Source organism: Excalfactoria chinensis, chromosome 1 (assembly GCF_039878825.1).
Source record: "Excalfactoria chinensis isolate bCotChi1 chromosome 1, bCotChi1.hap2, whole genome shotgun sequence".
Taxonomy (NCBI): domain Eukaryota; kingdom Metazoa; phylum Chordata; class Aves; order Galliformes; family Phasianidae; genus Excalfactoria; species Excalfactoria chinensis.
Genome location: NC_092825.1, coordinates 135,462,911 through 135,475,383, shown reverse-complemented (window position 1 = coordinate 135,475,383; position 12,473 = coordinate 135,462,911). Strand labels below are relative to the sequence as shown.

At 35.6% G+C, this 12,473-nt stretch overlaps 1 protein-coding gene across 1 annotated transcript in view; it reads left to right on the top strand.

Annotated features, from left to right (window-relative positions):
* ITGBL1 (integrin subunit beta like 1) overlaps nt 1-12,473 on the top strand; it is a 125,616-nt gene that overhangs the window by 44,840 nt on the left and 68,303 nt on the right. The window lies entirely within an intron of this gene.

The window sequence follows — 12,473 nt, the reverse complement described above, 5'->3', positions numbered from 1 at the left end:
GCTGAAAAGAGTGGATAAATGTGGGCATAAGCTGATATGTTCAGAGTTATATTTTAAACCTGACCCATGCTCTTCACTGGAATGCTGGTGTGTGCCCCTGTTATGTGTTCTTGGTGGTCTGGTTGAAATTTTGTGCAGTGCTCAGGTGTTTGGTTTTTTTCAATATTATTGTAAGCCAGCACACACTTGAATAGTCTAGTTTTTATGCATCCTTTTATAATGCATTCTCCTCATAAGCTAACAGAAGTTATAGACAGGCAAGTGACTCAGTTATAGGGATTAATAGCTGGTATTTAACAATTTAAATCTGTGCTGTGACAAGGTATTGAACTGTTACTTCCCATTTATATTTTCTATGTCAAGTGTGAATCTGCACTGTTTTGAAGAGAGAGGAACCAAATTTCCTGCGAGATACAGCTCTACGGGTGATGGTTAATGATTTTTATGATTTCAGCTTAGGGATTCATAAATTGCAAGAAAAATTTCCTGTTTAACAGTACACAGAAAAATAATTTCTTGCTTTAAAATGCTGGAAACTCACTAATTTCTTTTATGCTTTTATGAGATGCTGTTGTGTAAAAACATTCCCACAAATAATTTATTTTAAACTAACTTTTTGACAAAAACTGTAGGAAGAATGTACAAACACATCCTGTAGTTCACTACATACATATAAATACCATGAAATAAAATTGTTTTCCATTCCTTTTAACTAGTATAGTTGCCATGAAGAGTTGTGTAGTAGTCATGTTTGGTAAAGCATAGACACAAATTTGATAGCAAATACTAATAGATGTTAATTATTAATACGTAGCATTAAATGTATTTACTCCAAATAGGAACGTACATCTTTTAGGAGGTCCTTGGTTTGAAGAAAACCCTTGAATCAGCAGTCAATTATTCCTCAAGAAAAATTATTGAGTACTGATAAATGTTTATGAAGCTGCTAAATTTTACTTATGCATTATCATTGTCAAAGACTTGTATTCATGTTCTGGTGATATGAACTCTATTCTTCCCTTTAGCACAACATGGGAAGGAGAGGTAGCATAAATGTACTAGTTTCTAACTTGATGGTGACTATACAATCATCAAATAGGCTTACTGCAGTGATTTGCCTTGAATTAGGTGCACGTTTTTTTGTGTACACATGTAGGGCAAGTGAGGGCGATGACAGAGCCTTCATTTGAGAAATAGGTGCTATAGGAAAAGAAATCAAAAGGAATTAATTCATCCCTCCCAATAACAGCTTGGAGAAAGGGACAGGCTAAGGAATGTGACCCTCCCCTGTTTGTACAGTAGCGCTGCAGGAGAGAAAGGGGCAGTGGAAGAAAGGAACCTGTGCAGACTCATACTGCACCGATGTAGGGTGGCTTCAGACCCTCCTGCTGCTCCAGGTGCTCATGTACTCTCATCGCTCACTCAATGGTTCAGGCTGTGACCTTGGAGTTCCACTACAACACATCATTTTGCCAGGCTTGTCATTTGGGCATTTTTGACATCAGGTTTACCACACTGTGAATAATGCCTAAGACTCATTTTTGTTCTGTATGGAACTATCTTACCCAGTTGATGTTTATTGATAGCATGTTGGATTAGTTGCTTAATGAAAAACTGCAGATCTGAATTTTTTTTTCATAATGCTACGGAGAATTGTAACACACCTGAGCTAGTGTTTGTTATAGATCCCAGTATGAAAGGCACTCAGACTGTAGATTTATTAAAATACCTCTTACCAAAGATAACATGAGGAAAAAAGGGCATATGACAGATAAATCTTAAGTTTCTTGAGACCCTGAAGCCCCAAGTTTTGCAGCTTTTTCTGAAACTTTAATCAGGGTGTGGAAGGTTGCATGGATCCTGCAAAGATTCACCACTGTTATAGCTCTACCATCTCTTAAGAATTTTCTTAGAAATAAAGATCATAGGTCATTTCTGGTGCCAAGAATGAGGACACTGTCAAGTGAACATGGTGCTCATGCTGCTTTATTTTGAGATCAAAGGAAAGACTCATGGGGGGCACCCTCATGAAGCACTGAGTAGTAGCCTAGCTATATCTCATAAGTAGTAAATCAAATATTGCTACAGCCAATATGAGCTCATCCATTCCTTAAGTAAAATTTGTAGTGTGGACCTGTGCTTTACTTAGTCTGCAGTACTAGCTGAATTTTATTTGAATATGTAATGTGCATAACATAATTTTATTCATAAAAGGCTTGCTGAAAACAAATTTTAGAGTGATCAGATACACTGGTTACTTTTAAAATCAATTTGTACTTAACTGGATATAGAACTGTGCGATCATAAAATATCCCAAGTTGGAAGAGACCCATAGAGAGTCTAGCTCCAGGCTCCACACAGAACCATCCATAAATCAAACCATATGTCTGAGAGCATTGCCCCAAAGGCTCCTTGAACTCCAGAAAATTCTGCCATGACCACTAATTATAAGGTTTTTTGGTCATAACTTTTCTAACCCTTGAGTTTAGTGATTAAGCTTTTAAGTTTTAGCTATAAATTTCACATTAATAATGCGTCATAGAATCATAGAATAGCCTGGGATGAAAAGGACCATAACAATAATCTAGTTTCAGCCCCTTTGCAACAGGTAGTATTGCCAACCACCTGATCAGGCTGCCCAGAGCCACATCCAGCCTGGCCTTGGATGGATCTGGGGATGGGGCAAAACTTCCCCCTAATATCTAACCTAAACATCCCCTGTCTCAGTTTAAAACCTTTCCCCCTTGTCCAATCACTATCCACCCTTGTAAACAGCAGTCCCCCCTCCTGTTTATACGCCCCCTTCAAGTACTGTAAGGCCACAATGAAGTCTCCCCAGAGCCTTCTCTTCTCCAAGCTAAACAGTCTAGTTCCCTCAACCTTTCCTCATAGGAGAGGTGCTGCAGCCCTCTGATCATCTTAGTGGCCCTCCTCTGGACCCGCTCCAAGAGCTCCACATCCTACTTGTACTGGGGGGCCCAGGCCTGGATGCAGTACTGCAGATGGGACCTCACAAGAGCTGAGTAGAGGGGGACAATCACCTCCCTCTCCCTGCTGGCCACTCCTCTTTTAATGCTGCCCACAACACAGTTGGCCTTCCCGGCTGCAAGCACGCACTGTTGGCTCATATCCAGCTTCTTATCCACCAAAACTCCTAAGTCATTCTCCAATGGGCTGCTCTCGAGTGGTTCTTTGTCCAGTCTGTATAAACAGCCCCAGTATCCAGTGATGAACTAAGAGATCTTCCCAGAAAATGTCTTGCAGTACTCAGGGTATAAAACTTTGATTTTACTGCAGGAAGTGATTGTTGATGCTACATAGCTGTTTTCTTCAACAAGCTATTCCCAGTCTCTGCACCTCTGATGCTGAGAGCAATTTCAGAATCACAGAATCATAGAGATTGAAAGGGACCTCTGGAGGTCATCTAGCCCATCCCCTCTGCTAAAGCTGAGGGGAATCTTGTCAAGTTGTGGAAGTCCTTCCTCTCTTGAGAGGAGACACTTAATGACACAAGTCATTCTGGGGTAGGAACAATGTTATTTAGCTGGATGGAGAATGGAATTATCTCTGGTACCATCATCTTGCCATGGCTCCGCAAACCATGGAGCAACATGCGCTAAGCTTTGGTGTTGCTGTCAGTAGGCACAGCAGGGAAACTGGGGATGAAATCAGACTTCATTGTAAACTCATTTGTTGAATGAAGGAGAACAGCTTGTCTCAAATTTCTTTTCAGTTAGCCTTTAGAAAGAAACAGTAGTCACTGCATTTTTTTTTTTTTTTTAATAAAAATGCAATAGCATTTGAGGGGTTTTTGTTTGTTTGTTTGTTTATTTATTTGTTTTAGGGAGGGGAGCCAAATATCACTGTTTAATCTGATGGAAAGTCAAGAATTCTGCTTTATTCCATTTTCAATCAGAATCTTTGTGCTCATAGAGACAAAACTCCATGAGTAGTGGAAGAAGCCAGTGAAGAGTATCTGAGCCAGCTGGCATTGACTGAGCTGCCATTTTTTAGAGAACCCAGAGAACACATCAAACCAGATCAGACTCAGGAAACAGGGTTTATTTAACTCAGTTATTTCCGCTCTTGAGCATAATAACATAAATATGAACCTGCTGGGTTTGTAATTCTTTTTCCCACAGGAATGCAGTTTTTAGAATGTCAAATGGTTTTAAAGTGTCTACACAGCTGAATATGTGAAGCTCTTTTGTATTTATTCCTTCTTCGCAAGTTATTTTAAGGAAAGGAATAGTTTATATCACAGTATAATTTTGTTTGTTATGTAGAATACTTGCACAAAACTCTACATTACAAGTGTCTGAATAAAAAGTACTGCTCTAGAGAAGAAAAGGAATATTGGCTCAGCCTATTAAAAGATCTCCCTACTTAAAAGTTGATTATTTTTTGTTCTTCAAAAAAAAAAAAAAAAAAAAAAGAGGAATCATTTGGTTAAAAATAAGTAAGGAATCTTTCATGAAATCCTTGAATTATTAACAGAAACCTCGACTCTAGACTGTTTTGATTGATAAAACTAAATTATCTCTGTCTCCCTGAGATATTTATATCATCTGTCTAAACAGCATGAATCACATTTAAAATTATATCAACTTGTGCCACCTCCAGGGTAACAAACTGGAACAGATTCAACTGAGTGTTGCTTTCCTTCATTTTATTCATTCGCAATATATAATTGATTTTTATTACAGTTGAGTCTATTCACTTTATAGGGAATTTGAATTCATAGCCAAGAGGGGGAAAAAGGAAATGGCAGTAATCAGCAGCATCACTTTTTTATTATATTTTGTACCTGTACTAAAAGGCACAGCTAGAGGAAAAAAATGCATATTGTCTTTTATTCTTGAGGCATGTATATGTACAGACACAAATTTATTCATACTAACAACTTGTGCAATGTAACTCAATACATCGTTCTTCACAAACACAAATGTGCAGTTTATGTAATCTTCAAGGAAAAGGATTAAGCTGTAAAAGACAGTTTGGTATCAGAACACTGCCCATAGAATGACAGTGCTAAAACCATTCATTAAACTTGCCATATATTGCAACTGACAACAAAATACAACCTTTAGGAAATCTGGAAATGCCTTGCATGTTAATTTTCTTAAATGATGAACAAAAAAGATTTCCGAATTTGCTACGAAATGTACTTACAAAAAGTCTTCTTTGTAAAAAAAGAGACTTTTTTTGACCTTAAAAAACAAATAAACAAACAAAAAGAAAACAAACAAACAAAACATATGTTTCATTTTGGAATTTTGGAAACAGTCTAACAAAACAATATAGAAAAGTACATATAAATCAAGCAGTCAGAATGAAAATGTTTTATTCTCATTTGTTTTGCTTCCTGTTATTGTGATAAGTGTTCTGACTTACTGTGTTCTATTCTGGTCTCTGGATGCAAGAGGGAGATGGTGCTTGAGAGTCCAATCTATACCTCTAAGGTGATTAAGAAATGGGAGCATATCTTGTTTGAAGAGAGGCTGAGAGAGCAGGGACTTCTCAGTCTGGTGAAGGGATGACTCAGGGAGGATCTCAGTAATACCTATAAATACCTGAAAGGAGGGTACAAAGACAGCAGAACCAGGCTTTTTTTGATGTTGTTCAGTGTCAGAAGAAGAGGAAGCAGCAAACTGAAATACAAGATGTTCTGTCTAAACATCAGGAAACACTACTTCTGTGGGTAACCAAGCACTGGCATGAGTTGTCCAAGAGAGTCTTTGTGCTTGGAGATATTCCACCACATGGAGTGGTGACATATGAGTTCCTCATCAAACAAAAAGTTCAGTCACAGTCTTCAGCAATTAAATTGTTGTACACTTTCTTTTGGGATAGGAAAGGAGTGATCCTTTTGGATTTCCTGGAACCTGGACAAACTATTAACTCTGACTGCTATGTCATGACATGGACAAAGCTGGATATTTGTACTTCCAGAGTTTTTATTTAGTTAACCTTTCTCACTGAATAGTAATGGGATACTTACCCACTGTCATATGAGTTCAGAATGCCTTCAAATTCATCATGTGAGATTTGTGTGCAAAGCCTACAGTGTAGAAGGCCAGAGAAGAAGACGGCCTTTCTCCTCAGCACAATAACACTAGTCCCTATATCAGTTCAAAGACTGTGGAGCACATCATCAGTCTTTTGGCTGAACTGTCCTCCCTCACCTACTTATAGTCCTGATTTGGTGCCTTCTGATTTCCAAAAGACAGACTGTGTGGGTAACACTTTCCTAGCAACAATGCTGTCATAGCTGCTGTGAACAAAGGATCACCTCCACTGGTGCAGACACTTACAAGTGCAGCATGCAGGCTCTTGTTCATTGCTGGTGCAAAGGCAAAAGTAATGGTGGCTATGTTGAAAAATAGTGCTTTGTAGCTGAGAATTTTCTCTATCAAATAGTGTTATTGTGCTCCTTGTATCTGTTATAATTTACAAGGAAATAAACAGGTGGCATTACTTTTGCGGTGACCTACATAGTCCTACTGGCATTATGATTTAACACAATTTATAATGTTTATATTTTTGAAGTGCATCCAACAGTAACTAAATTGAAATTATTTGTCACTACTTCTATTTTACTTCTGAATGTACACTTTAAGTGGTCTTGACTGGGAGGAGGGGAATCCAATCACTAAACAAGGCTCAGGGAGACTGTTACAAACCCTCTCCTCACTGTGACTCATTTGCTCTGCCAAAGGTCAGTGCTGAATGCTCATGTCTGTTATTCTGAGCTACTTCAAGATCTGGATACTCTAAATAAGCAGAGAAACAGGCTTAACATAAGACATTACTAATAAGTTCAGTTTCTCGCATTTTTAGAAGTCTTTTGTGATTAATTAAAGCCCTGTAGGCTTACAGCCTCCTTTGAAAATCTTTGATGAAGTTCTTACCGGGGCTTCAGGTACAAAACTGGCTTGAAAAATCCCGCTATCATCAGGCACTATCATAATCTTTTTTTTTTTTTTTTTTTTTTAAATTTATTTATTTATTTATTTATTTTGAGATCTTTTTCTAAATTCAAATCAATTCCCTGGACCAATCTATAGTCTACCCTTATGGGGCAATTGTGTCAACAGGGAGAGAAATGAATCATCTGAGAGGAGAAGGAGGTGTCAGTATTTTTGTGAAAAACCCCGCCTTTCTGAAAGTAACTTATTTCGGTATGGTTAGAATTTCTATGGTATAATGCAAAAGTCTGGAAAGCATTTGGGCTTTGTTGAAAGTAACACAATACAAGCCACCAAGACCTGAGACATAAAGAGAGATTCATTTGATGTGTGTTGACACAAGAGAAAAAAACAAAACAAAACAAAAAGCAGGTGGTGATACCTAATGTTTTTTCTTCAAACTGCAAAAGCAAGAACAAATACGAAAATAAAAAATATACACAGATATATATTTCAGTATAATGCAAAGCACAGTTATTGAGATTTTCAAATGCACTTAAGCAGAATAGGCCACATCACTAATTTTCCCACAGCATATCTGATATATTTGCACTAAATTTACATTGGTGTAAATCAGCAATATCTGCTTCACTAACAATAGGAAAGAAAAAAATCCAATTGAAGGATCTATTCACTCTATATCTTTACTATGCTGGTCTAGGTTGAAATTGATGGAGAACACTTTCATTTTTACTTCCCCAGAATTTTCAAGTCTTACAACTCAATTTACCTTTATATCTAGCATCTCGATTTAAAGAAGGAATACATAACAAGTTCTTCATATTTCTGCACCTAATTAATGAAGTGCTTTTTACATTTGAAAAGCACTTTGTGAATCACTCCATAGCTGCTAAAAATGCATAATAATGAGCCCAATTCAGTTATCATGCCAGCTGTTGATTTCATTCTGATGTTGACTTTATGCTGTAGAAAGGAATTCTTATGCTAAATCTCACCTGTCTGTAAGAAATTGATTCCATTACAGTTTAAAAATGAGAACAACTTGTGTTCTTACATAGAGTAATGGAGATTAAGTAATTAAAAATAACTAAAAAGAAGGACATCTAAGAGTATTCTAATGTCTAGTCAGATAGTCTTTTTGCTCCACTAAAAAACTGTTCTTGTGGTGAGAGTTCCTAAATTACAAGTAAAGCTGCACAACCATATAAATAAGTAATCTATCATTTTTAGTATTTCCAATAGTGTTGCTTAATGAACCAAGAATTTATTTAAAAGCTTGGTCCTTGCAGTTTAAGAAGTGTATGATTATATTTTACAGTTGCTCTGAGACAGAGAGCACTCTTTTCATCTTACAGGGAAAAGGGTACATGTAGGTGGAAAAACATGGTAGGCGACCAAATAAGTAATTTGTTTTGATTATTTATTCCCAATGAGAAAGTTTAACCAACAGAATGTAGCAGAGCTTTTAGTAGCAGCGAACATTAGTAGGAAATAAAAAAAATCTAAACCAAAAATGGCTCAAAGGTAGAGAAAATCTTTTCCAGAGGGAGGCACAGAAATAGCAATTGGACTGCAGAAAGCTATAATTTCTGATGGATAGAAATAGAAGCAATTTTCCAGTTCAGTTTCTGGTTTACCCAGTAATCATGTAAGGTAATTGTTTTCATAAGTTGATTGAGATCGGCCTTTAAATAAACAGTTATCTCCTTCTCTCTTTGTCAAATTATGTCAAAACATTTTAAACCTGACATGGATTATTGTATGCAAAAGTGAATCAAAAGAGTCTTGTGTTGCACCAGACTCCAAAGTCCCAGCATCTATCTTTTATTTCCTTCCCTTAAATCAGGTTGTGATTCCTACACATTTCTAGTGTGTCTTATCCAGAATAATTTATTTTTTTTTCTAAGTGGTGTTGTATTTGGTGAATATGTTCAGACCATTCCTGTATTCCTTCTCTTGAAATATCAGTAATCTTATAAAGACAGATACCAGGTAAACTTAACACAGTCTATTTTGGGATAAAGCTATTATTTTTTATATCCTATTATTCTATTATGTCTAACTACTTTTATAGAAGTTTTGCAATGCTTCACAGTTTGCTTCAAATTCTTGCAAAGGGCCCCATGAGGTCAGAGAAGCTTTTTTTTTTAGTTGCCTCGTGTGCATTCCTTTTACTTCAAGGAAAAAAAGAGTTAGAGTTTATTATTATTGTTATTTTCCAGACATATGATTGACAGTCTGTTAGATTCATTAAAAGTCTTTGTTATTAAACTAGACTTTCATATGAGAGCATTGCAAGTACTCTGGAGTGAAGATATGGTGTCTCACCCTCATGGTCTAGACACTTCATTGAAAATAGTTTCATGTCTTTGTTTTGTTCTCATCTCTGATAATTAATTTTCATTTCCATAGTCTGTATCACTAGCTGCACTGCATTTACAACTATAGTCAACATCTCCATATTAATTTCGTTTTGGACTGTCTGTAAATTATCTGTAATCTTAATGCTGTTCACTGCTTTGTGAACTCTTTTTTTTTTTTTTTTCCTATTTTCTTTTTATTTGAATGATGAAAGTACATTTTAGTACTTGCAATTTTGCAAGATCTGACCCTGTCTTAAATTTTCTGCTCTTGCTTACTCCATATATTTTCTGACATCAGACAGTTTTTCTGTCATATTAGTTTCGTTTTCCACCCTATGAGCTCCCTGTGTGCTCCAGATATACTCTCTGAGGTGATTGCTCATCCAGTTAGAAATGAAGCCCTTTATTATAAAAGTTTTTCCACATGTTTGAATCTGATATTTTTACAGCCCACAGCCATGGTATTTTTCTTCAAGAAATTCTAGAATTCCTGTTAGACTTATTTCCCATTTTTTGCTAGTTTTAAAGTTAAATTCTAATTTACTTATGGTTCACATTTATTTATGTTGCAGCAGCTTTTGTAAAATGGAGCAAATGTGTCATCACTTATTTTGAGATGTGTCTTTTTCTTGACCAACTATTTAATAAGGTCTTCTAGCTCAATTTTCTTCACTTCTGTGAGGCACATCCTCAGATACCCGAGTCTCACTCTTGATAGTAGAATTTACCCTGTAGGAAGTTACAATATTACTTCATAGCTTTCATGGTGCTATTTACTCCTTATTTAACATTTCATACCATTTCATTTAAAACAGAAATATATATTCAACAAAAGAGATCCTACAGAAACTTTTGTGAAAGGAATATGAAACCATTAAAAAACTTCTCTACCCATCTGAATATTCTTACAGCCCAGTGCATATATGATTGATTGTTCATCTCATCCTTATTTTTGCCATTAGGAAGAATGATATTGTTGGTGCATGCTGAATTGAAGCATGAACAAGAAGAGGACTACTGTGGCCACTGACTTACTTTACCTACTGCATAATTTATGTGACAAGAAGATTGCAGAAAGTAACACAAAATATTGCAGGTAGATTGGTTGCCTTCTACACTGCAGTATAGTCCTTGCACCCAATTTTATTTTTAGTAGAATATTGTCACTGGTTTACAGCTCTAAAAAAACTTTCCAATGGGGAAAATCAGGTTATTTTAAGTGAGTACTCAAGATGAAAATCATGAATACAATTTCACAAATTCATTAATGAAATTCCTGATAGCAGTCTTCAGTCACATGCAAGATATTTATTGTTCCTCTCAGTTTGATTTCATTATTATTATTATTATTTAATTTTATTAATTATTGTTGAATAAAGCCAAAATCTACTTTGCGTGTCTGTTCTCATGGATATCTCTTACTTAATTTCTTTAAGCAGCTGTATAAATGCAAGTTAAATTATTTTCTTTTCCTTTATGTATCACACATTATATTAGAGAATTTCTAATAGAGATTACTGCTGCTGGACCTACAGTACTAACCAGCAGTGGCTTCTGCCTTACTCTGTCATTTAGAATGGGAACGGGAAAATCTCTTCTGCTTTTATTAAATCATCTCTTTTTTTCCCATTTTCATCAGCAGATATCAAATTGTTGAATCACAAGAGTGTCTAACATGGAAAATGCAAAGTCACTGTGATAAGTAGGCCTTGAAAGGAAGTAAAATATGGGGAGATAGTTATATCTTTTTTTTTTTTTTTTCTGTTAACTTATCTCAGTTTTCCAGAATGGCTTATGCTGCTGCCTGTCAGTGAAGTGGAGTAATCACAAGAGTAGATTTTTAGTATATATTGTACATTCTACTCTTTTTTATCCCTCTCTTTTACTGACAGAGAGTTATTAATTTTATTATTATTATTATTATTTTTAACAATGTGGCAGCTCCTGTTTTAAAACAAGAATGAGCTTGATTTTCTTATGCATTCTTCCACTATGTTTTTTCCAGCTATCGATTAGTATCTCATTGTAGGGCTGTCTTGGAAGGCAAACAGACTGTTAAGGAGAAACTCAAGATACTCCTTTTTCTCTTTAAAATGTTTCACTAACAGCAGTTATTTAAGTTCCTTCTCATTAGCAGCAGGCTGGGCTTCCATTTTCAGGCAGTTGACTCTGCAGGTAACAAGGTCATTTAAAACGAATGTAGTGATTGAGAGATAATTTACTTCAGTTAAGTAGATACAATTTAAATTGTTTTTTTATTTTAAAATGAAATACTCTATTTTAAAGTATTTACAATTTTTTTTTTTTAATTTCCATTTTCTAAATAAAATTGCAATGTAATGCCTACAGTATTATGAAACAGAAATTTGCACCTAAAATTTAATGTGGAAGATGACAGTGTACAACATAAACTGTGCAAATTGTCACACAGTCTGTGCTTTTGGCTCTACTTAAGGAGAAATAAAGAATTCATAAAAACTTAATCTATCTTTATTGCTTTAGTTTGTACAATTAGATATATTACAAATTTTGAGCAGTGTACTATTCAGTTAATCAAAAACAGGATACCATTAAGCAGCTGCATTTGTTCCTTAAGATACTTTGCATTTGGCAAATAACTGTATTGTAAGTAAATACAGTTCTAAGAGTATTAAAACATGCTACATTCCAATATAGTGTCACCATTTAAGTGCAAAATTCAGTTTTGCAATAATAACCAGATACATTCTAAGTGGGTGGGCTAAAGCTGGAGGAAACACTAGCCAGAGGAGGATTTTCACCTTTCAGTAGAGGTGGGATCTACTGGTTCTACTGCATGAGTTAGTGCTTGCCACTGTTACCAGCCCTCTTTGTGCTCCTCTTTACTAATTCCAGTGTCATCAGGTTGAAGTTTCTGGTCTTAATTTGCCAACAGTTGGCCAAAGAGGTGAATGGAGCCTCTGAACCTCCAGATTTATTATGTTAACTGGTTAAGAGTAGAGTAATATGGGAATAAGAAAGAGATGAAAGTAGTAAGAAAGACTACTGCTCATACAGGATGTTCTAACTCTGTATTCAACTATAAAATAAATATTTTTTATAGATGTATCAAAATTACGCTTCATTAGACATACATTAGACTTCAAAGTCATGGTGATTTCAGGTGTCTCTACAGTTTTAAGATCGTATTTATTCATATCTA